We start from the raw sequence: 26,087 nt of genomic DNA on the forward strand, positions 1-26,087 counted from the left end.
CTCACGCTTTCGACTTCTTGCTGCCCAGTGGAATACCTTGGTAACCAAGACTTACAAAATACCAATTTATGCTGTGGATACGCTTTCTAAGGACGCTTGGAACTTATGTATCCCATTCATCATGGACCAACATATCGAGTCCCACCTTACGTGTTCTTATATCTCCACCGTATCGTGGGATATAAGTCATGAAGGATCATAAATGAGGAACCGTGGAATGTAACTAGCACTTGGGCGTCAGGGTTAAAAGCTCGTCAGTAGACATGGCACTCCAGAGAACGCGATGTCCTTAACCAAGACCCCAACAGGGGGTTGTATATGAGCTTTTCGGTTTTGGGCTCAATATGCAACTAAAAACGTTGAAAGCCTGCCATCAAATTACGCATTCGATTTATTACGTTTTCTACTAGAAGTTTATAATTATCATTTAATTATAGAAGTCTCATTCATGTACATATATGATTTGAGCAACCTGTGATATTACGTTTTCACGCTATCAATACATGAATTTATTATTTAGCTAATTGGGATGTCATAATTTCCTTCCTACGCTTTAACCCTGAAAAGATCTATTATCAGGGCTTCCTACCTGAACAACTTATGACGTTTTCTACTAATTTATGACTTCACGCTTCACGATATCAAGTTCCCCGTTAAATCGTGTATTTGTTATGGTTCACTTGGCTCCTTAGGAAAGAGTCAGAGGACATAATGTTGGTGGATAATTGCATTTACGTATGCGAAGAAATGCAATTATATCGAGAATCAACAAAAGTAATGTGTTCGATTTCGAGATGTGCCCCCCACATTTTGGACACGGACGTGTGCATTTTACGAGTACAACCATAGACGAAGAGAGAAAATACGCATAATTACTTTCTCCCCCTACAGGTTTCTTACTTATTGGGTGGGTAGACATTGTAAAAAAAAATCTGGGTGAAATCGAAAGACATGACTCAAAAACGTTGGTCGAATTGAGGTGGAATGACCAAACCCCTTCTACTCAATTTGCAATTTATTAGTAGAAAAAATTCCTGAATCAGAAAATATTCACCTTTTCCTTCCTAAAGTGGGCTTTTATGACGTAAAATTATTCCCAGAATTTACCTAATACTCAACTCGAACTTTCACATCTCAAAACCAAAAAGTTGAATTAATGGATGGAATATTTTTTTAATGTTTATTTTGGTGCCTCGGAGGACTTAGCTCCCCTTGCCAAAGGCCTTTCTGGGCCCAAAATGCATCGTAATGGAGTGAGAAAGCACATACCCTGGATTTTCGAAGTAAAAACCGTAATTTCAAAATAATTACGTATTTATTTGCAAACATAATAAAGACAGTTCAATTTATTTCTTCCTTCACTAATTACAGTTGTATTTCATAATTTACTATCCATAAATCCTCTAAACCAATCAGATCTTCTTCATAAACCATACTTTCATCCTAGACATTACGAAAAAACAAATAAATAAAAAACGCCAGCTTTTCGGGAAAATTATACGACTTACCAATTGCCAAATCTTGATCTCAAACCGCGAGAAATTCAGTTAAAAAGGAATTAACTTAATATTCTCGTCTTTTTTTTCATATTTTTTCTAACCTTGAAAGACAGTACACCGTAAGACGATTCAATAACTGAATAAACTCCTACTTCTTTTCTGTCACTTTGAAAACTCACGAAACTTTGCAGATTAAAACTTCACATTTCGAGAGATTTTTTCATTCCAACTTGGCATTTTTTTTTTTTTACTTGTGAGAAAATCACAATTCGTGAAAAATAACAGCCCAACTTTTTCAATACGAACATATTTTATTTAAAATTAAAACTCTTCCAAGTTTCCCTAATCCTATTCATCTGACACTTTGACAGCAAATAATTTATTCCATCAAAATAAAGAAAGAAGAAAAATAAGAAAAAACGTTATACTGCTTTACATAATTCAAAGATCATTCTTCGAGTGTATTTGACTGCGCGAATCGATGACACACGCTATATCTTGGACAAAACAGGAAGTAATATTTAATCAGCATCGAGTTTTGAAATTTCGTCAAAGTTTAGTAGGTAGGTATAGGTCTGTTAGGCAGATATTCCTTTACATATTCAACGTGGTCGTATCTTTAAACGGTTCGTAGGGGTATTTTTCAACCGACTGTAGCACTATAAGGGAAGAAAACTTTATAGCAACAGTGTTTAAAAGAGAAGAAAATTCCATATTCGGACGAAATCTAATTCCGGCTAGAGATTTAACGGTCCAAGTAATGCATTTAAAGCCGTTTAGAGTATATAGCGATGTAAAGAGCTGTTTTCCATTTAATTTAATATCGGCTAAGGAATAGTCGGATTGTCTAGTAAACTCTAAATTGTAGACAAAATGTCGCCTTATAATAAGGCTAAAGTGCTATTTATACATCTAATATGAACATGACATCCACTTGTTATAACCTATTTCATTCGGTAATAGCATCGTTCGAACGATAAACTTATATTAGACTCGGTAATACGGCCAAAGCTCGTGTCACAAAATAATAACTACACCGAGAATATTTTCCCCTTGAACGTATCCACTATCCGCTGTATCTAGTTGAAACTATACGAGTTTCTATTTAATACTGGATGTTTTTCTTTTCGCCATACTTATATGTACTTACGTGTTGTTGTTTTTGTTGCTTGTCCTGAGACTAGGTAGATGTGTTTGTGTGTATGCGAAGCTTTTATTTTATTGTCTCAACTGTACATACCATGTAACATAATATTCCAACACTTCTGCTTTTTGACGAAAGTATGCACTATTAACCATTCGTAGAGGTACTGATTAGATAGGTACTGAAAGTACGAGTGAATGAGAGATAATTAGCTTCTTCCTGGGGAGGATTTTGCTTCTCGTAGTCTAGCTATATTTTTGTATTTTTATGTGACGTTTTAGGTATCTCCAGTTTCCAATTCGCTTTCGCTTTTAATTGAAACATTAAACTTTGAACAGGCCGGAAAGGGAATTTTAATTATGAAATGATACTGACCAGCGATGTTTCAACGGTTTTAAATCTGAACGTTTGAATCTCCCTGGTACAATTTCCTATTTGAGCTACTTTATCAAAAAGTTAGCCATAAGTTTGAATTAACTAATGCCTAAATACGTATAAGGACTAGACTTGGTGTTGAAAGTGCAAATGCTTTGGGGTGAACTTTGATTTTTTTTGCAAGTTTGCAATCAAGGAAATATTTCAAGAGGCCAGTTCATTGGAGGTAGAGAAAGGAGGGAGGAGGTGGATTGAATTCTCTATCTACTGGTCTGGAAACATAGATACAATTTTTGGGGTAAAAACTCGTCCACCCAATTTTTAAAAAAAGAGAATTCAAGTGACTTCAAGTGTCATCTTCCGTCATTTAATTTGTTGTCCAAAATCACAAATGAGAAGTTCAACTGAAGGGTCAGGTTTGATAGAAAGTTTCAGGGCAACCTTGAAAGACCAAGGGAAATTTTGGATCCCTGATTTATGAATTATCACTTTTTTAATCAGAATTTCAAATGTCAAAATTTGCTTCGAAAATCAAAAAAAAATAAAAAGTTTGGTGGTGATTATTTCATCTATTCTAGAAAGTAAGAACACCATTTTTGAAAATTTTCCACTTTTTGAATACCTACCTAGGTCCAAAATCGAATCCTCTTGGTAAGTCATGTAAAGCCGCTCGAAAGTTGAATGTACATATTGTACCTACATATAATCAAATATCACAGAATCAAAATCAAAAAAACTGTACAAATTATTTTAAAGTTGAACTTTTGAAATCCGAAACATCTTTAAAAAAGTGGTGGTTCCAGTCAGGGGTCAGAAAGTTTTCCTGTAGTCTTTTGGAGTTTTCTCATAATTTTTTTTAAAATCAAAGTCTGTCTCTAATTTTAAAAAAAGGAAAGTCAAAGGCGGTCAATTCTATTGATTGATTGTTTGCTTGTTTGCTTGACTTGCTTTGTTGTTTGCTCGTTGAATTTATTCGATTGTTTTAATGCTTGTGCCTAAGTTTGCTTAGTAAATGTTTCACTTGTTTGTTTTGTTTTGTTTGTTTGTTTGTTATTTGTTTGGTCCATTTATTTAGTTGTGCGGTTTTTTGTTCACTCGTTCATTTGTCCACTTAAATTGGTTTTGGTTTATTTATTTGTTTGCTTTGTTTGTTTACTCCTTCGTTCTGTTTGTTCATTTGTTTGTTTGTTACGCCCAGTCAATTTACTTAGTTGAACGTTTTTTGTTCGATTTTTTGGTTTGTTTATTTGTTTGGTTCGTTGGCTCCTTAGTTCGTTTGTTCATTTGTTTGTTTGTTTGTTTTTGTTCATTTGTCCATTCGTTTGTTCGTTAACTTATTTATTTTTTACAATACATTTATTTGTATGTTGACTCTATTGAGATGACAATTAACAACAAGAATTTGCCTACTCTTGAAAAATACCAGTAAGTATAGCAAATTTTTTCTTTTGGTAGTTGGCATTTCTATGCTCGAGAGATTCCATTAAAATCTTAGGAATAAGAGGGAACTGTCAAAAATTATGTCTACCTAATTTAAATCTTACAGCATTTTCAGAAATTCCAAACTGTTTAACTATTGTAATTTATTAATTACATAGGTATCTACTAATTCTTTAACTAATAGGTATAATTAATAGGTATTAATTGAATTTTGTATTTGATTTTTGTTTCAGGTAGGTAAGTGATGCAGTGGTAGTAATCGAATGTTTATAGGTATATTTGTTTTCGGAGGAAGAAATGAGTAAGTTTTGAGTGCATGCTTACCTTAGTGTTAAATTAGCAGAACATCTCCGAGTACATGAGTCATGAGTGAGTGTTTTCATTCCTAGAAAAGAGAATTCATTCTCATCTTACCTAGACACTTGTGTATTAAAAATTTTGACTTTGTATGGGCTCGTTTTTTTTTTTTTTTTTGGTTTTTGTAATTTTTGATTTTTCCAAGTTATTTTTTTGGAAATTTTGAAAAACCTATTATACCTATTTAAGCTCTTGAAGAAATTTTTTCTTTCAAAAAAGTTGAAAAGTTGTCTGAAAAAATCGATAAGGCACCTACCTATGCTTTTTTATATGAATGAAATTTATATTTTTATTTTGATGCAGTTGGACATTTGACTTCAATTTTTGAATTGGTGATGAAGCACAGAAGCTTTCAGAACTTCTTATTTAAAATCATGCATAATTATCTATTCGGTTGCTCGTCAACTTTAGTCTAGAGAACAAAAAAAAAATGCAAAATTCATGACTTTGGTACTTAATGAATATTTAAAAAGATGTGGTAAGTATATCTGCTGCGAGAGAACAGTCGAGAAATACAATGCACCAGATACCTACCTACATGTTTGAGGGTTGAAAAATGAACTTGCAAGAGATGAGTTCAATGCCTTGAATTTTACCTTGTATATGATTCCATATAAGTACTCACCTACCGTACGTATGTGTAATATTTTCTATAAAACAGACGTTTGCAAGAAATTCCACTCATATTATTATAGTATGAACACCACGTTTAGTTAAACTTCACGTTGACGTAATCGAGCGTGCATTTTACCAAAAAAGTAATGAACGCTTCCGACTTGGCGTTTGGCTCGAATGTAAAAACCCATTAAAACCGTGAAGCGAAAATCCAACACATAGAACTGTCGTGAAGGGTTGTGTAACGAGATTCCAGTTATAGCATCCTCCTGGGTGTAATAATGAGTCGAATAAAAGCATCAACGAAGGCGATAGGAGGCGTACAGAAACTACACAAGTACAAAAGTACACAGAAGATATAAGAAAATGTTATTCGATGGTCATACTGTTACTCCGTCGTCGTCGTATCGTCTTCATGTTCTGCTCTCCATTTCAACTCAAATGATATTAAAATTATTTTAACGAGATGGAATGAAAATTTTTCCAACTTAATTAATCGGGTGTAATTTCAACTCGTGGAGTTGGTAACTGAGATGTATTTTCTTAGGAGAGCTTGTTTATTCAGGGTATCATTTTGGAATAAGTTTTCATCGAAACCGAAAAAGTTCTCCTCAATTTATTTCCCAATCAGTTGATGTACATACGAGTATTTCCAAAATATGTGAATATTCTTGTATCATCGTTTTTTGTCACAGTTTGAGAAGCATTTTATAATTTCCATTATTAAATGGAGATGTTCATTCATTCTGGAAATGAATCCCGAAAAAAGAATGTGTTTTGTTTTTACAAAGGTGAAATTCTATTCGAAAGATGAAAAAGACACACGAGACGATTAAAATAATCCGCCTTTACATATGCGTAGACGTAGAGGTACCTATCTAAAAGTGACTGGATACTTTTCAAATACATCAAGTACCTATAGTACTGCATTTTCACTCGGTTCCAATTACTTTGACGAAAAGCGACGTTTAATTTGGTATTCGCGTTTCCGTTTCGCTCGAATGACGTCATCAAAGTATATTATGCATGTTGTATGTACGTAGAATAGCATACCTCTCTCTACCTTGCATGTTGATCGTATGGCATGGTGTAAGCTTACGCTCATATAAGAAATATTTTTCATGCACTAGACACGTCGAGAGGAAATTTCAATGAGGATATTTGCTTTTAAACGATGTTGAATTTAAATCACGTCGCTATGTTTAAAACAAACGAATTTCAATCTTAAAATGGTCGTTAATTAAAATAAATAATTTGATAGACGAGTAGCGATAACGTTTTCACATCTAGACGAGCTTTTTACGAAATAAATTACATTTTGACGTGTTCTCTACTCTACTACGAGTGCTTTACTCTCGTCGAATCAATAGTTTCGCGAATTCAATTGCTACTATAAGGAGAAATTCTAGTACACAGTGAATTTTATGAGCTCGCGTCATTTCTCTCTTTCTCTCTCACTTACTTACTCTCGGACGAGCGCACAATTCTCGCGTAGTTGCAGAAGGTGAAAAAGAGAGAATCGTACCTCAGCCTGATGAAAATGTCGACGAGCAGAGTGAGAAGAAAAATTAACTCACTGGGAGTAAGAGCATAGGTAGGTAACCAGAGCATCGAGATAGGAGTGAAAAAAAAGCTGTCAAAAAGTGTTTTATTTTTACATCATTCGGCGACATTATTTGAAAAATATAGTTTTCTTATTTCGATCGCGCTAGAGCTGGCGAAAAAAAAACTACCAGATACTACATTTGTTGCAATAAAGTTTTTCTATAGCGTTTCGCTATGTTATTTTCCATTTTGTAAAGCGATGAATGAACGTTGTGTGGTACGTCTACGTTAGTATATACGATGAAGGAAAACCAACTGCACAATGGTAAATTAGTTTTCTCTTCATTTTTTACTCGATTCTAGTTTCCGTTTAGATGATTATTGTACGTAAACGTGGTCTTGGTTGGGCTATTGCGAGAAAAAAAAACACAAACGTTATACGAGAATCGTTTAAAACGCTCAACGGACCATTTAGCGATTTTAATCGTCGCTTTGATAGCAACGTTTAACCAAGTGACAAGGGTAAACCGCATACGGAATCGGGGTGTTTTTCAAAGACTAGCCAAACTCGCCAGGTTCCAGTCTCACTCTATCTTTAGGTATCTCCTTTCCTCTATGGTTACATTCCAATGTGATAATATGCAGATTTACGAGAATTCGCGGAATGCGCTCGTTATATGTAGAGGGTGAAGTGTTCATGGTAGTATGTCTGTGTATTATTCTCTTTGGAGAAACTCGATTCGATGATGAAGTTCGAGCTGCTGTGTGGTTACATTCTTGATACCTTGGGTGGATTTTTCAATCAAAGCAAACTGCTACGAAAACAGCTTTGATATTTGAATTGAATAAAATTCACAGTGAATGGTCAAACTTTCACGATATGGGTAAAAAGTTGCAGAGGGGGGAGGTAACTACTTGTATAAAAGCTTAAGTTACACAGCGAGTGTTTTATTGTGTTTTGCTGGCGTCAGTTTGGTAGGTACGTGATGAAATGAAAATCAAACTCGTCGAAATTGTGGAGACCTACTAAACTTAATTTCAAACCGTAGAATTCACGTACTTAAATAAAAAAAAACCTTTTCAATCTGTCGACTTCGATTCGGTTGAAATTTGGCTCACTACTCGTAAAAGAGCATGTCGCCCAGACCTCAGAACCAAATTTTCAGCTGCCAAAGTTGAATTTTCAATTTTTGGCAGATTTTTTGAAATGGTGGAAATAACCGGACGGTACCATCCATAGGCTTTGTAATTTTTCATAAAAAGAGAGAATTTAAGGGAAAAGATCTGAAAATTGGTCATAGCCTACATACTGAAGTTGATTATCCAATTCGATTGCTTAATTTTCCAGCCGATCTCAGGATATCTACCAGGTCGCGAAAGTTTCGAAAAAGTCGCGATTTTGAATAGGTCGCGAAAGTCGCGAAAGTTTTGAAAAAGTCGCAATTTTTACCAAAAATCACCACAAAGTCACTAAAAAATCGACTCGACTTTAAATTCAATTTTTTCATTGAAGCATATTTTCCTATTAATATGCACCTATAATATTAATTTCATTGAATGACGTGTACATAAGGAAGCATTGAAAAAGAAGTTGTGAAAAAAGATCGCGAAAAGTCACGATTTTTAAGTACCTATCAAATTAATGTATAGACACCCTGCGATCTGGAGCCTTCATCAACATGGGTTTTGCTACAGTAATTTTCAATCTCTTCAGATGATGTGATAATTAACTTCGGCTGCTGAAATTTCAATCCTATTCAAAATCCAAAGAGAGGGGTTGAAAAGTGTATTTTTTACGTGGGATTAAAATAGAAAAACTCCAAAATGCTCAATTTTTAAAACAAATCACTCCAAACTTCTTCTACTCGACCCCACAATGACCCCCCCCCATCTGAATCAGTTGCCACCATTTTCAAGACAATTTGGAGCCACTTCTTTAGTAGCTGAATATTCAATCATGTCATAAACGCGGAATTTTGAATCGATTTAGGGCACGTGAAATGCAAATCCAAGGTGACGGTTTGCGAAATTCATTTGTGTTGTTGGAAATCCCAAATGTTTGGAAAATTCCGTAATCTTCATTTTTTGGAATAAATTGTTCAAAAACTTGTTTTACCCCCCCCCCGTCAAGTCGACCACCTGAATCGTTTGCCATAATTTTCGAGCCGAGTTGGAGGCTCCAGCAAAAGTTGACGACTTTGGATTTCTTTTTTAAATGTTTTTTTAGAATTTGAAATTTCCAAAATCCCCCAAAAAAATACAACACGCCCAAACTTTTGAATCCGGTCACCCTGGATTTGAGTTTGACCTACCCTAATTGGTTTGAAGTATCAAACTATGACCGCATTACATTTTTATCTGCCGAAGTTGATTATTTACAATACCTTCGGGAGTAATTTTGAGGTGCTGGAGAAAAGTCAACTTTTGCTGGAGGTTCCAAATCAGCTGGAAAATGGTGGAAATTGATTTGAGGGGCTCAACTTCAAGAAGTAAAAAAAAAAATTGACCTTTTTTTGTTGCAAAAATTGACATTTTTGGAATATTTCTTAAATTTCTGATTTTCAACTTGTAAAAAAGTACCTTCACTGTTCAACCTCTCACCTCAGATTAACGATTTGCCTGCCCCAATGGATTCAGAATGTCGAACTTATGATAGGATTAAATTTTCAGCAGCCGAAGTAGGTTACAATGTCTCCTGAAGCGATTTAAAGGTGCCGGTAGTTTGGTGGAGTCCTTCGGATTGGCTCGAAAATGGTGTAAATTGATCTAAGGGGTCGAAATTTGAGTGAACAAAACCGGTTTGAGTGATTTGCTCCAAAAATTGTCAATTTTGAATTTTTTTTTAAATTTGAGTTTTTCAGCTTGTGAAAAAAAATAGGTAAAGGGTATGATTGAAATTTGTTGGAGGCTCCAGATCTGCTAGAAATTATGGAAACCGATTTCGAAGTTTGATCTAGTGTAAGATTTTCAGATTTTAATCTTTTGTAGAAAATTACCTCTCTCAGTGGGCTATTTCCAAATTTGCCAAAAATTGAAAAATCGACTTTTGTAGTTGAACTATACTTATCCCCCCAAGCAAAATTTAATTCAGTTTTAAAATTTGTTCGTCTGTGAAATTTCAAACTGATTTTCGTCGGTTGACAATTTTTTTTTTGGAGCCTTTTTAAGCGATAGTTCTTCGCGAATGATTGTTGGTACTGTGCATATAAACACGTGGGAGAAATCGTAAACCGAAATTCTATCCAAAGGTATAATATTTCACGACTAGCGACTCGCGTATTTTACTATAAAACCTCTTACAGAAATAGAAATAAAATCATCGACGTCGTCTTCGAAACGAACGAGGGAGAACAGATGATATAGACGATACGAGATGATGAATTTTCCAAGATAAAACAATTCTTAAATTTCAAACTCAATTATAGGCTCGGGTTTCTCGTACTCGAGAGTTCGATTTGCAAAAAAGTATGTCACGACGAATAGTAAACTATTCAATGAGAGCAGAATTTCGGTGTCATCGCAAACACACAAATGAAATAAAGTCGTATTACCAACTCCGACGAACGATAGAAAAAAGGGAAAAATCGCCAAACGTAAAACAAACGATAGAGACGAAGCTACTTTACACATTTTAAATAATCTTGCGACTTTTTGCAAGCTATTAAAACAATGAAGAGCTTTTTCCGGTGGTGTCTATATAAAGAAAGAAAATTCTTTGAAATTATATAAAAGGCTGCCGAAAAAAAAAGTAGAAAAAAATTAAACTCGAAAGAGGAAAATGAGGCCGTAACGAAAAAAGACTCGAAAGAATATAGGTAGCTAGTGAAGAAAAAAAACCACAGTCTGCCTAAAAAAATATAGCATGGCGCGGAAGAAAAACGCGAAAAAGAACAACTCCATTATAGTATGAAAAGTTTTAAAAAATGAAGTGTGAAATGTAAGAATAAAAAGCGTATTTATGGCGGTATGCTAGAGAACTACTGTGTATACGTAAAGCATTGCGGCAGAGGGACAAAGAAGGGTGTGTAAAAAAAAGAGAAGACGATGGAGGCGAAAAGAAGCGAAGTAAATGAATGCAAGATGACACCCTTGAAAAGCACCGTACGGAGTGATTGATGCTGTTAAAGCAATCTGAACAGCTCTCATCATCCATCATAAAAAGGTTATACACTAAACTGAGATATACTGTCCTTTTGCAGAAAAGAGGTCACTTCTCCTTAATCTCTTTCGCTCGTCTTTCCTTGCAAACTCTCCAAAAGGCTTGACACTTAACGAAATAATCCGGCTTGTATAACAAAGCTTAGTGGTCTGAACGAGGGTTTGTGTTTTGCTAGGACCGGCTCCGAGAGCTACGGCAACACCATCGTAAGAAACCTCAAAACGTGATCGAGCTAATTTCACAGATTCCTTCGTCTCGCTACCGAAATTTGATTAATGTTAAGTGTAATCTCAATATCATCTCGTGCAACGAATAAGTATCACATCCCAGGTGCGAATACATGGTGGATGTTTTTTTTTCTGCCAGAAAAAATACGACGAGACATCGAAGAATATTCGATTAATTCTATCAACTTTTACATTTTTTATCAATTTGCATCCAGCCAAAAGCTCGCCTTTTGCGTAAACCTATCGAGGTTTTAAGTGGATGGAGTTTTTTTTCCTTCCTTCGAGAAATCTGGCCCTGTTTTTTTTTCACACTAAACTGATACACGTTGCTGACGAAATGGTACAATCTTAAGCTATTTAGAGAAATGGAAAAAACCTCGACTTTTGCAAGGATTATGCTAATAATCTTTATTTCTTTACGCCGAACCGAATTTCCATTTTCATCTATTTACTATTTTCAATCCGCCACTATTTACTTAGATGACGCGATGGCGAAAAATTCGTACGAGTGATATCTTCGGATTAAGGTGGGAAGTTCAATGGCCTTTTAATGCTTCCTTGATTCAACTTTCTTCTCAATAGTGCACCTTTTCATCAATTTTAAACCAAGTAGGTAGGTAGGTGCATTAAATTTACCTATATGACTTATCGATTCATTAATCAAGAATTACTTATCAGTTGAAGAAATTTTCCAATAAGTAATTGATGCAGTATGGTGAAAATATGTGGTTCTTGGTAAGGAGAACTGACAAATTGAGAACTAAGATTCGTTATAGTATTGAGAAGGGTGCTAGCAGATGGGATAGAATCAAAACAGTCAAAAAGAACGAAACTTCCTCGTCTAATGTCAGTCTAGTGTGTATTTATTTCCCCTTAATTCTCGTTAAAATAGAAGCACATCTTATAAAGCTTTTCAGGGCGGTCGTCATTTAGCTCCCTTAAGAGTAATTAAGCTACTTATAAATGTGAGTCTATCTCTAATGATGCAACTTGGCCCAAAGGTTGGTTACTTTGACGCCCATTCTCCCTACGGCCCAAATCGACCCTCAATTTCGTCTTCATGTGGTCAAATTACCGTGGTAAGAATGACATCCTAGGTCCTCCTTATTTTCATGTTGCATCGACTTTGGAATATTGTCGATTTTTTTATTGCATTTTTCATACTTTGCAAAAAAAAATAATAATGATCAAAAAATTGCCGCTACTGCATTTCAAAATATTTTCCCAATTTTAGGAATGAAATTTTTCAATATTTTGGAATAATAATGCGAAATATGTGGGAAGAAAAATTTTCAAAACACAAATTTTACGCAAAAATGAGAGATTTGCATTTTCAAACACTCAGAAGAACCCTAAAAGTATTCTTGGATTTTGATGACAAATGACCCTAGTCTGATGTAAAAGTTATTACTATCTTTTGGAACTGCACTCCGTTTCCCCAAAACCAGGTTATGTTAGGGCTAGAGCGAAAAAACACGATTTTTCCACTGAATTTGGTTGAAATCCTTGTTTTTTTTTGAGGGTGGGAGGGGGGTGATCCATCCTATTCTGCATACCTACAGCAGGGTGTTCAAAAAATCATAAGCTTATTTTTTCGAAAAATTAAAATGGAAAGAGTGAATTTTTATCCCATTATCGAACTCTGCATTTTTAAATAATTCATTTTTCAAATTGGTTTCCTAATTTGAATCAGATGAAAATGTGTGAATAAATTGTAATACATACAACAACCGGTTTCAGAAAAAATGTTCAGGTTGCTTCCTGTGGGGAATGAAAAACTGGCTACAGAAATTTGTACTTTGTTTCCAACAGACATGTTGAATTTTAGACATTTTTTGATTATTTGCTTACTAACTATTAAACCGGTTTCCAACATTATTTGATTAGAATTGTGATTTTTTTTATGATCTGCAGCATTTGTTTCAAGATTTTTCTAGATCTCAAATTTTTAGATACTGATTTCGAATCACTGAACCGGTTTCAAAAATCATTCTACCAGAATAATTACAACTTTTTGTTCAAGCTTTTTTCTATGGCTTGAATGTCAAACTATTTCGGATCCAGATTTTATTCAAAGAAAAAAAACGTGCAAATAAAAATTAATTTCGAAAAAGGCCACGTTTTATGATTTTTTAGACACCCTGCATACAGAGGCTAAATTATTTGCATCAGCACTGAAAACGCCTTCTAAAGAAGAATTAGGTACTTTGAAAATTGGACTATTCTGATGAAATGAGTTTTTGAAACTGGTTCGGTGGTTAACAAATTATGCAAAAATTTGAGATACAGAAATAACATACAATCGAAAACAAAATCTGACTTGAAAAATTGAACCATTTTTTGAAAAACGATTTTTGAAACCGGTTCAGTGGTTCGCAACTATTTATCAAAAATTACTAGAAAATCCAAGATGCCAGAAAAAAATCTTGCCACAAAAATTTATTGTAAAGCATGAAAGATGTAACAATTTTTCCTAAGATCAATTTTGAAAACCGGTTCAGTGGTTCTCAACCAGACAACAATATTACCTGAAAATTCATTTTAAAAATCGAAATACTTTGATCTTTCCAAATTGCTTGATTGGTCATTCCCCAAAACTATTTGTTGCATTTCCCCCCTCCTCTGCGTTGAATTTTTCTGTAGGTCTTGATACTGGTTATTTACAAACCACTGAACCAGTTTCCAAAATTATTTTAACACCGAAGTGTTTCAATATGTGGCCAATTTTTTTCTTCGAAAATGATTTTTAAATTTGGATTACTGATTCAATTTTTTGAAATTTTTGAACCATTCTAGTTTTAAAATCGTACAGTGAAATTTTCAAAGCCATTAAAAGTCAAAATTGAAACTTGACTCTCGTTGCATTGATAAATCGGATAAATTGAATTCTCACTCGAGTTTCTCTAACAATGACATTTAATTTGCCTAAAACGATCTACAAAACTACCTACTTACTTAGTCCACTTGAATCTATAAGACACGTGTAGAAGTAGATCTAAGCACATTATACGAATTTTAATTTACGCCAAAATTATGGAAAAGTTCACAACATTACGACGGCTTTGTCACTAATACAGAACGAGACTCTAATAAACGAAAAGTTCACCTATATAGAGTTTATCGGGTTAGTGGCAAGCTTAAAGATGAAATATTTTGATGGCTTTTAATGACAAGAGATGTGCACAACAACGACACGACGATGTAAAGAAAGTGACATGTTCGCGATGTCATTAATGATCTTATAAACTGGTATGTAAACGCTTTTTTGAAAGATGCATGGAAGTTTCCAAAGAAATAACAATTTTTGCATAAAGTTTTTCCCCCTTTTTTCTGTCACTTGGTTAGGTACATTTTCGACAAAAAAAAAAAAAAAAACATGCGAGCAAATCTGTGTGGCAAATCTTGACACATTAGTTTCATATATGCAAGTGAAGTTTTTTCCTCTTATATGTTTTAATGCAAAGTATGGCAAAAAATATGCAAAATTTTCTCGTATTCTTTTGTCGGTGGAAAAAGTTTTCTAAAACTGAGAAGTTCGCCATATGCTGATAAAAATTCGGTTTTGGTTTTCGATTGTGACTGTATCGAGACGTGTTGTTTTGTTGGAGTGAAAATCTTAGTATTAGTGAGATGAGAATCTTCATTTCATACAGACAAAGATTACAAACGAAGAAAAGTGCTGATAATAAGGAAATGCAAAGTAGCAGGATAGGAAATGTTTTGAAGTTAGGGTGCGCAGTTTGACTTCCAATTCTTTTTGTGAACATTTTGAGATCCACTGGCTGAAATTATTCACAAAAAAAGCCCCTACAATGTACCTACTACATCGTTTCAAAGTAAAATAGTAAATTTTCATATTACATATTTTGTGGATTACCTACATTCCCTTTTCCCTTCCTCGCCATGCTGGAGTTTTATGACCCTCTTCGGCATAACGATAAACCTTGAGTACGGAAATATAGGGCAATAATTTCACATCACACATTCTAAAGGGCGACTAGGTATGCTCGTATTTATGATGAATGAATTAATGGTGTGACTATAGTTTCGGTGCGGCGATATCTTTGAAAATACTTCGATGATTAATTATGAAACAGATGATGATACAGATGTTTTTCATCACATATCGCGTGATATTTGTTTTTCGAAGCGTTATGGGTATTAACAATTAAGGTATAATACGTAATATAGAGTTATACACGCGGGTCATCGCAGTCAGTTATAATATATGTAATTAAAACTGTCCATAAAATGAGTCCTATGCCTAAGTTTGATGGCATTTCATCATCGTAGGTATTTTTTCTCTCTATTTTTCAACGCCGTACACTTGTTAGTAAAAATTCAAACTTGTTTGGGGAGTTCGTAATTATCGAATATACTTTTGTCAATTTGGTCGCTTGTTGTGCTCGTTGCATAAAAAAAGCGTTTGCTAAACTTTGCTTCGTGAGGGGTTCATTAAAAGTTGAACAGTTTGGTAGTTTTATAGCGATTGTAAACGTTATACTGCTGTGTATAGTACTACGTATAGATATAGGTTCGCAATGATGGTTAATTTTTAATACATTCGGGGTATACGGCGGCGACTCGACGAACGAATGCCTTAATTTCCACCAATTATCGTTAAATATGTATGTTTGATTTTATAAACGTTTATTATTTCGTGCGGTATTTTGAAATCTGATTGCGAGAGCTTGATTTCGACGATTTGTAAAATTTTCAAGTTGTTTGAATAATTTAACCCATTGTGATGGGAATTTATCGCCGAAAGGATTGCAATTCGGGTTCATTAATCTCTGGAGAGATGGGCGAGTGTTTCGGGTACACCTATTATTATTTCGTAGGATTTGGACTTTTTTTTGGTAGAGGGGGGGAGGCGTTTCTGGAAAGTGTTGCTAATGATTTGTCAAAATACCCCCCTCTACTTTTGACTACCTAAGTATTTCTTCATCAAAATATCTATTATTTTTTTTAGAAATTGAAATTGAATTATTTGGGTCATTAATTCAACGATGAATTTTAATGTTTCAGATCGACGAATGTGCAGCAGGATACCCCGACCACAGGTGTCGTGAAGGGAGCGGTGGAGTTACAAGAGAATTCGACGAAGTGAAGACTTCATTACTTAGCCTCGTATAATCAGGTAAGCCTTTTTTCGAATAAAAAAATATGTAAGAAAAAAAATCGACGAATTTATAAGATGGATAAACTGTGGGTATACAGCTACCTGCTCATCACATTCACCTACCTATAAACCAACCTAGCACGCATTTGATGGAATAAGGTACTGCGGAGGATGAGGTGAAATTTGTACCTGTTTAGTTAGCTTTGGTACTTTGGGTAGAGGATAGGAGGTATTACGTTGGACGAAATATAGAGATATGACGAGTTGCAGAACCGTAGCGAAATAGAATTCACCTACCTACCTACCTACCTCGATATACTACGAGTACCTATATATACGTATTTTCTGATATATCCTCATTTATTTATGATGTCTCTATTTCCTTTGAACGTTTCGAAACGGATTTACGTGCGTCGAATGCTAAACTGTAATAGGTAATACGTTATATCGACGAGTGATTGTGTTGCTGGAAAGTGAGAAAGCAAGCTATAGTGAGAGCGAGAGAGGAAAAATGTGTACTGGAAAAGCATCACCTCAATACTCAATGACGATGACGTTTTGCGAGTTGAGTTGGTATAGGGTAGGTATCGTACCTAGCTATCTATCTAATATATGGAGGAGTGACTCACACGTCACTCTATTAACTTGCCGTGAAATGAAAAAAAATAAAAATACTCCAACGCTCTTTCTTATTTTTTCTTTTATTTATTTGCTCGCTTGCTTTCTTTTTTTATAATATGAAATTTTGAAGAAAAAAAAAGTTACAAAAGAGTGGAGAGCAATATGATGTTATAAGAAAATGTACGAGTATTCGTGATATTGGCATACGTATGTGGAATATTACAAGATGTTTTACTGCCTGAATAAGGATGTGATGGATGTCGAATACTGAGTATCGAGACCTAAACTATAAAGGAATGAGTATTGAGTAGCAAGTACATCTATGATGATGAGAAGGGAGAAGGGCATAATAGAGAAAGAGTACCTATTCGAAGAGCAGCAAACGTGAAAATTTTTTCATTTAGAGAGTATGGAAATATGTACATTCTTCAGTCAAGTTCAGCTTTCTAATGTTTGCTTAGAATTTATCTCAAAAACAAAGCCTCGTAGAAAAGGAGAGTAGGACTAGGGGGAGGAGTTAGGAAGGTTTAGTGACTTTCTTACATTGGTATGATCTTGACAGGTGAGTGGGATGTAGGAGATAGTGAGTTGGACTTGACATGTAGAGCATATTAAAGGGGATTCTTTTTTGAAGAGATAGACGCGAGTGGAGAGAGTATGACCTGTGCATACATGGCATGAGGCAATGTCCTGCTTCCTGGGCAAATCTTGAATGTTTCCATCACATCAGACACAGGGACAGGTGTTTTTACCTCGTAGTCGTTGTGGTTCCATGTCCTTTACAGGACATTGGAAATCGCATTTTAGTGGTACCCTAACAGGGTGAGGCAAATGCCTATGCCACAGCCATTATTCTGGGGAATTGACGTTGTTTTGAGCTTTCATGTAGTAGTTTCCCATTGCTTTCTAAGTTTCTACACTATCTACAAAGTAGCTCATACCTACATCGCTAGCCGGGTTTTTTACAACCCTGAGTTCAGTATAATCACTGCTACCCTATTGACAAAAATTGTGCGTACAACATGCTGAAATGCATGCTTTTTTGCATATCACACGCATGTGTGAATTTGGACTTTTTCAAAAAATCGCATGCTATTCAGCCAGTGAATAGCATGCTTAAAAGTAAACCAAAAGTAAGGGTACAAAAAGGGCAGAAATTTTAGCAGAAAAACTGAAACTCACAGGCAATACTATCTACTGATTAATTGTGAATTTTAAGACATTCCAATACATAATTTTTTTAAAAAAATTAAAAAAAAAATTGAAAAAAATTTCCGGCGCATGAGGGGATTGAACCCAGGTTCCTGCAATGTGCGACTGCTTAACTCACTCGGCCACCTCGCAGCTTTATAGACTAGAGGTTATTTTTGCATAAATGTTATCAATTTTTGGACTTGGAAAAATTTTTACTCACTACTGGTGCATTTTAGAAAATACTTAGTTGCTATTGCTAGATTGTTTCTGTTTAGCATGCGAAAATGTATATTTTTAACGCGATAATGCACGCTTTTACACCAGTCCAAAATCACGCACTGTTATGCATGCTTTTCAGCATAATTTTGTCAATAGGGTACCTATAGTTGCCCAAACCAGTAACAGCTTTTTAATACCGGCAACAGATTATGTGCATTCCTGTTGCCTCTGCTGTTCTGGTGCTCGGAGCTTAACATGTAATAGATGTTAAATGCACTGCAATGGTTACATTACACGTCAACACCTGCGTCTCTTGCAGGATTTAAACCCACGATCTCTTGTTCAGAAAGCCGTGGTTCAACCCACTATGCCACCGAGCGCGTTTTTACCTAGTAATCTTTAGTGACTGCTTTGCTGCCAAGTCTGCTGTTTTGTAACATCCATGTCACAATGGAGAGGTGGGATTTCTGAGGCAATTGGATGCTTCTTAAATTTAGGTCTTACTTGAGAGGTGGAATTTAGTGAATCTGTGAAGATCACAACCGGGTTAAGTCTGCTCTCAATTGCCATGTTCAAGGACATAATAAGTAAGTATAGCTTATAGGTAGTTCACAAGAAAGAATACTGAACAAGCATGGTAGTGGAAATCGCTAAACCTCGCAATCCAAAAAACGTACAAACAACCATACTGATCCATGGATTTCAACCCATCAGTGTAAAACTAAATGAAATCATTACACTAAGCAATAAAGTCATTGATGGCTTGGGGGTCGAGTTGAGAGTGTTTAAGTAATGACGTATCAAATGAGAGAACATATTTCTTAGTTTTTGCAAGACTTTCCAGATAGAATGGCGGAAGAGGATATTAGCTGAATGGAGTTTAGAATGGAAGAGGCTTTATGGAGATTTGAGTTATAGGCATATGGGAGATTGGGATCAATTTTCAAGTCTGCTCTGTTGACAAAAAGTAACAGCACAAATACCACCTAAAAATACGTGGTCCCATTTTTAGTCGGTGTTGACGTGGTTACTTTTTGTCAATAGGGTGTGGTTGAGAGGCAGACAGTCAACAGTTTTAAGGTGAATGAGAAATTAGGAAAGGATGAATGATTTTGATTGTATAGAGAAGAGGACTTCAGATGCTTCCTGAATATAATAAGTGTATATGTATTAGGAGTGGTTCTGAGGGCTGTAGTAGCCAGGCAACCCATACTCACAATTTTGAGAAGAGATGGAGTGTCTGCACCATATATTGTACTGGATAGTTTTATCAATAATTAGTTTATTCTATATTCTTACATGCTTAATTTCATGGAATTTTCATGATTGGTATTTTTGATAATTTTTTGGTCAAAATAACTCATCTCCTGAAACAAACTCCCAGAAACTTGATTTTCACCCTGATAAAACTGTGGACTCTGAAAAGCGAATTATCACAATTTCAAGTCAATTTGTCTCAATACCAAGAAACGAATAATCACCTAAATCGAATAATTTCAAGCGGGAAAGAAGTCCGGTAGAATGAAGATTTCAATTTTAACAATATTTTATATTTCCTGTAAATCCGGAGAAACGTGACAGCTTCCTTATATTTTAATTGAGAGGTTTAAAATTTCTCATGTCTGAAAAAAAAACAGTTTTTATTTTGAAAACATTTTTATTTTTCTCATTTAAGAAATTCGACTGAATAATTAAAATTGTTGAATTCAAACTTCAAAATAAAGGTCCTCTTGATCAATCAACCTACCCATAAGTGAGCGCAGAATGAATAATTAACTCCGAGTTGTAACGATAAACAAACCAAAATAGTTTACTATTCACATATCAGCTCTTGAAAGATTCTTGCAGTAGGCGGAAAGTTCCCATAAGTTGGTGTATTCAGCTCAAAACTTGAGAAAAAAGCGAACGAAATTTTTTTTTCCATTATTAAGCTTCTATTCTTGGTTTACATTAAATATTTCACGTGCGTCGAGATAGAGTATTCTCCTCCTTAAGGATACCTACGCGATACATTTTCCGATGCTGGATGCGTTCGACATGTACGCGGTTTTTTTCAGCCTCTCAGCGGCATCAACAGCAAAGGCACTGAAAAGACGTAGGTAAGCCGCGTAGAAATGGAAATAGTGTGAAAATATTTTTCCTAATGTAAGATGCGTAGGTCGTAGAATTTTTCTATCTAATCAGAAGACATATTAAGAGGTGTGTGTTTTTTTTTGCGCCTCTTCCAAATAGTACCCACGTCGTTGGTCGACGGACGTGTGTAATGTGCTTGAAGACACCTCCAGTGATTTGCTGATTACGTGAAAACTACAGCTAGGCGGCGAAAACTAGGTATTCTGCCGTAGGTAGAGATGATTTTTACGTGTATGTGTATTTAAGGCACGTACCGAGCAAATATGTTTTTTGCCACTTGCATCGTGTCCGATGATTGGTTTTTTATAACGGTTGACGATACGACAACGAAAGAAAGGTACCGGTAATTTGAAGTATTGACGAGAGATGAGCTGCTTTTTTTTTACGATCTTCGTACGTAATTAGGTTTTTTCGCTGTCGCTGTTTCCCAAAGCGATTTTGTTTTCTAAAGGATTACCATCAGGATATTGGAAATTTCTTATAATAAAAATGTGACAAATTTAGTTGGAAAAACGATCGCCGCCTGGCGCAGAACCCGCTGTGGAAAAGCAACCGAGTCGAACGAGCGATGGCGAGCAAGGTGTGTAATAATTCAAGCCACCATATCTGATACCTCGTATAAAACCTTTTATAATCGTAAATTATGATCGAATCGATTGGCTGGTTTTGATTTTGATACACGATTTATTGCGTCGCCTTGTAATGGTTTTCATATACGTAACCAAATCGTGCTCCAAAAGCTTAGCGTACGTGCAGAAAGGTCCTATCGTTTCGTATATATTGTGTCGTATATCGTCGGCGTATTACGATTGCTGATGACGCTATAGGCTACGCCGACCATATTCCTTGTTTACCATGTAAATTTCGTCGTTTTTATTCCTCCTGCATATAGAGATATACGCCGCAGATATACTCGATTATTTATACGAATTGATGAACGCTGAACGCGAAACCCAACGAATATTTTACGCCGAGTTTGCGGTTATTTCGAGTGCCCTGGATGACGACTCGAGTGCCACACAACGACGTGGTCCACGAGTACTGATCATTTCGCATCTGTACGAGAGCTCGTGTTATTCGTAATTTTGTACATGGTTATGGATTGAGATGATGAGTGCTTCGTGTGATGGTGTTGAAGGATTGTGGCGATAGCCAAGTGTCATGACATACCTATACTAACGAGGAAAGTGTCGCAACTAACAGAACATTTTTCGAATCCGGTACAGCTATAGATCGAAAAATAATGCAAAAATGTATTTCAAGTCAAAATTTCATGAGTGCATTTTTAGATTTTTGGTGAATTTTTGAGAAATAATCTCAAGCTCAGGAATAGGTAAAAATCAGAATCTTACTAAATTATAAGTTAAAAAGTGAAAATTAGTATAAAACATATTTTCAACCAACGGAACCGAATGGAAACGTTTTCAAACCGTTTTGAGCGATTTTGAAGCTTCCAGTATGTAAGTACTTGTAAAAATTCCTTACGGATTTTTTGAATTTTATTCATCTTTTTTTTAGAAAAAAAACTATCTCCGTATTTTGGACTCTTTGAATAAAAAAATTACAAAATAAACCAATTTGTATGTATTTTTCAAACAAGTTTTTGAATTCAAAAGTATCGAAATTTTGAAATGCTTACTCCAAAATTTTCTTTTTCCAGGAATAAAAAATCTCTGAAACCCTGGTTTGTCAAGATGAAATGTAATTGGATGCATATAAATAACAAAGGGGAGGGAGGGAAAGGACACATCAAAAAATTTAATCGTAAAATTATCTAACTATTAATTTGGCAAGTTTTCCAACAGATTTGTACCGGATTTGTGTAGAGATGAAGGATTGATGACAGAATGACAGTTTTATGAAATTGTTTCAATTTTTTCAACCTCTGAAATCAACTTTGAAAGTCATCCCTTCCTAGGTCGTCATTTATTTCTAGGGGCGAACTGGCCTATGGTGTTGACTGGCGATCGCTAAGAGCCTCAAGACCCAAAAGGCCATCGGGGCCCAAAGCAGTGTTCTATCAGAAAAAAGTAGTGATTTAACAACAGGCACAGCATTACCGGCAATAATGCTATGCCTGTTGTAAAATCACTACTTCGATAATGCTATGCCTGTTGTTAAATCGCCATTTTTTTTTGATAAAATTAGCCAAAATGACTAAATTGAATGAAAGTATCGCATTCGCATATTATATTGGTTAAACACATGTATTTAAGACCACTTCAGCTCAAAGTTTGAAAAAATTGACTTTAGAACTTTTTTCAGGGGTTCTCAAAGTTTGCAACCCCCGAAAGTGATCTGCAAAGATGAAGTCAAAAATTGACTTGAAATACAAATTCAAGCATGCCAGTCGATTAAGAAGTAAAATGCAACATCTTTGCCGCAAACCGGACCTCGATAGCTTTTCATGGTTTTCCAAAATGTGGACCTCAAAAAAAAAAGTCAAAAATTGAATTTTTCGATATGAGCCAAGTTGTTGAGGGGGTTGCAAATTATATCAATTGAACTTACTACTAGTAGCAATAAACTATGAGAAGGGCATTAGCGGGGCTCGACGGGAAGGGTCAAAAAAGGGGGTTCCAAAATTTTCAAAAATAGAAATACCCCCACCACAACCCCCAAAAAGGTCAAAAATGAAAAAAGCGTTACGTGCTGCATTGCTAACCTTTGAAGCAACATATATTCGCTACTTTTAATTTTTTACATTTTCGAGCAGTGGTTCTAAAATTTTTTGAAATTTTCGACTTTGGGGCCACGCCACAGCCCCCCTATGGGTTCCCCTGGGAAAATATCACCCGATATTAATAATAGGGACCATCCCCTATAAGAAAAGACCATTCAAGTCTCGAAGTAGTGAGGGGCACAAAAATGGCCATAATGACCCTCATTCATTGATATTTTTTCTAATACCAATCGACAAATTTTTAGTCACTTTCCCTTCTTCACCCCCCCCCTCCCAACTGGTCTTTTGTCAGGATGACTTTTCTTTTGCAAAATTGAATAAAAAAGCAACAAAAAACAAATTGTTCAACTCGCATTCAAGTATCCGAACTTGAGAAAAAACAGAAGGAGATAGATTCTGAAGGAGAAGATGAAATTTTGAGGCCCCCATTCGATACATCCGCGATGTCCGTGACTGTTTATTTTGAGCTTGTAAAAAAATTGTTGAATATGTAGTATCTAGGCTACTTTACATTTCGTAGGACTTTTTTGAATCGTGTCAGCTTGTACTCCCCTTATTAAGCCCTCAACAACCTTTCTTTGCAAACCGGCCTTAATTTTTATAACAAAGAACAGTTTTAATTGACACATTTTGCGATTTGAACAAGAACTGAGCTAGACCGAAAGAGCACTTCTCAAACTCTCCCCTCCCCTGTCATCAGAGCTCAAAGAATTCGAGTTAATTTTCAATTTTTTGGGATTTAAAGTTTAGAAAAGCAGATATTTGTTTTCTGTTTTTTTTTTTTTTTTTTTTGAAGAGATAGGATAAAAATTTGTTACAATAGAATTGTATTTCAAAAAATTTGCCAACCTTGAAAAAAAATCCAAATTGTGCTTTGAGATGTGCGAGTGATGCTTAAAAACAAACACAAACAAATCAAATGAAAAACCTTTCAGGCTTGACTAAGTAAAGTATGAAGAAGGGAAAAACAGCATAAGAGAAGGACTACGATCTCAACAAATATGCCTTAATAAACACACACACAACTTCTACGTCTACATTTTGGGCACGTGTTCGCGTAGGTAAATATTATTTTCAGTATTCATGAATTACACCGGCAAGTACGAGATTTTATCGGCATTTTTACATTTAGCTGTGAAATTTCATCGCTTAAACGTTACTACCTAACGACTAGCGATGGATTTCGTTCCTTTATACGTATAGACGTAGGCACGATTGAAAATTACAAATACAATTCCGCCCACGCATTCGAACAGGCATTGTGCAAAACCGCGCCAAAAAATTTACTTACCGTGTAATAGCCACATTTACCTACTCGTATAGTTTGCTGTCATTAAAAGGCATTGTAATAACGCCGACGGCCTGTTAAATGTAGATATTTTTACAACCTCTTATAGTACGAATGTAGGTAAATCTTGACATGAAAAATAACCCCGGACAAAAGAAGGGCTTGGACGCTTATTTCGTTATGTTTTCGAAAATGGTAATTGCTTCGCGACGAACGATGGAGTTGTGTTTTGCAAAATGATCACAGATAAGAGAGCCTGCTCAACCCTCATTTTCCCCTTAACACACAAGGAGCTTAATCAAGTTACCTCTCAGCCATGCAGTACATTTCCTTACACAAGTAAAAATACTTGGACCATTGCGCGCCGTTAAATAAAGCATTTTTAATGTAATTTTCTCTCCTACTCGCTGTATGTATATGTGTAACGTGCTGTGTGGTACTCGAGCCAGAGAATTTTATAAATCTTACCTCGCTCCTCTTCTCTATACATACTCGCTAAATGGAAATTAAATTAAGGTTCGCGTACACATTATACCGCGTGCCATAAAATATACGACCTATTTGTTGATGCTCATTCCTTTTATTCTTGGCTAAGCTTTTTTCTCACTCCCTCCACCTGTCTCATCGTTCTGTAACCCTTTTTTTTTCATCTTCCGCCATATAAATGTATGTACATATAGTATGAGCAGCTATTTGGACGACAGCGGTGAGGTAAAACCGTCTCGAACGAACCAAAGTTAAATGAGAAATATGTGTACAACGAGGTTATGCCCTTTTTATGCGCTTAAATTGTCGTATTTTCGATTTTTATTTTCGAATTAAGCGCATATTTCCTGAAGTGGTCGAGTTAATGCGAATAAACAACGGAATAAGGTGTTATTTATTTACATGGTTTGGTATATGTGGTAAGGTTGCATAGAATGTACTTTTGGTAATGATGGTGCTTTTGAATATGAGCCTTTTTTTCACGTATTGAAATTATTAGGTACTTGTATTTTCAGAGCATGAACTTAAGATTTTTTTAGTGCTGCTAAATTGTGAAATTGAGAGTGTTTTTATTTTTTTTTCTACCTCTGGCCCTCCTCTCTGTTCACAAATAAATAATATGATTTCAATTACAGCTTCATTGTTCTATTATTTTAAAATTAATTTCGCCATAATAACTGAATCAGCAATAATTTTATTATTTATAAATCTGAGTTTTCCATTTGGTAAATTTTATAGAATTCAATAAAGACTTCAAACGAGCCAAAAAAATATACGCCCACCTGTACAGTTTCAACTCGAACAAATCTAGTTTTAAAAAAAGAATCTCTTTAGGGTTGAAAGCATCGATAATCGATAATCGGTTTTGAAAATAAGTACACCATTTCATCGTTTGCTAAGGTGTTGGCGTAAGTCTAGGTGAAGATATTCCTTTTGATTTGTTTGGCCCGTCGAAGAAAAGTTTCCTCTCTCTTTTTGAA

At 35.3% G+C, this 26,087-nt stretch overlaps 1 protein-coding gene across 4 annotated transcripts in view; it reads left to right on the plus strand.

The window, feature by feature from the left end:
* Positions 1-26,087, plus strand: part of LOC135833138 (irregular chiasm C-roughest protein-like) — a 327,416-nt gene that overhangs the window by 197,256 nt on the left and 104,073 nt on the right. For 2 of the 4 annotated variants that reach the window (XM_065346786.1, XM_065346791.1), the window contains exon 5: positions 16,390-16,501. The exons of 1 other annotated variant lie outside the window; for it this stretch is intronic. The gene's annotated coding sequence lies outside the window, so the exon portion shown is untranslated. Of the gene's footprint in view, positions 1-4,691; positions 4,760-16,389; positions 16,502-26,087 lie in introns of all 4 variants that reach the window. One more of the 4 variants, XM_065346787.1, reaches the window with a different exon arrangement.

This window comes from Planococcus citri, chromosome 1 (genome assembly GCF_950023065.1).
Source record: "Planococcus citri chromosome 1, ihPlaCitr1.1, whole genome shotgun sequence".
Taxonomy (NCBI): Eukaryota; Metazoa; Arthropoda; class Insecta; order Hemiptera; family Pseudococcidae; genus Planococcus; species Planococcus citri.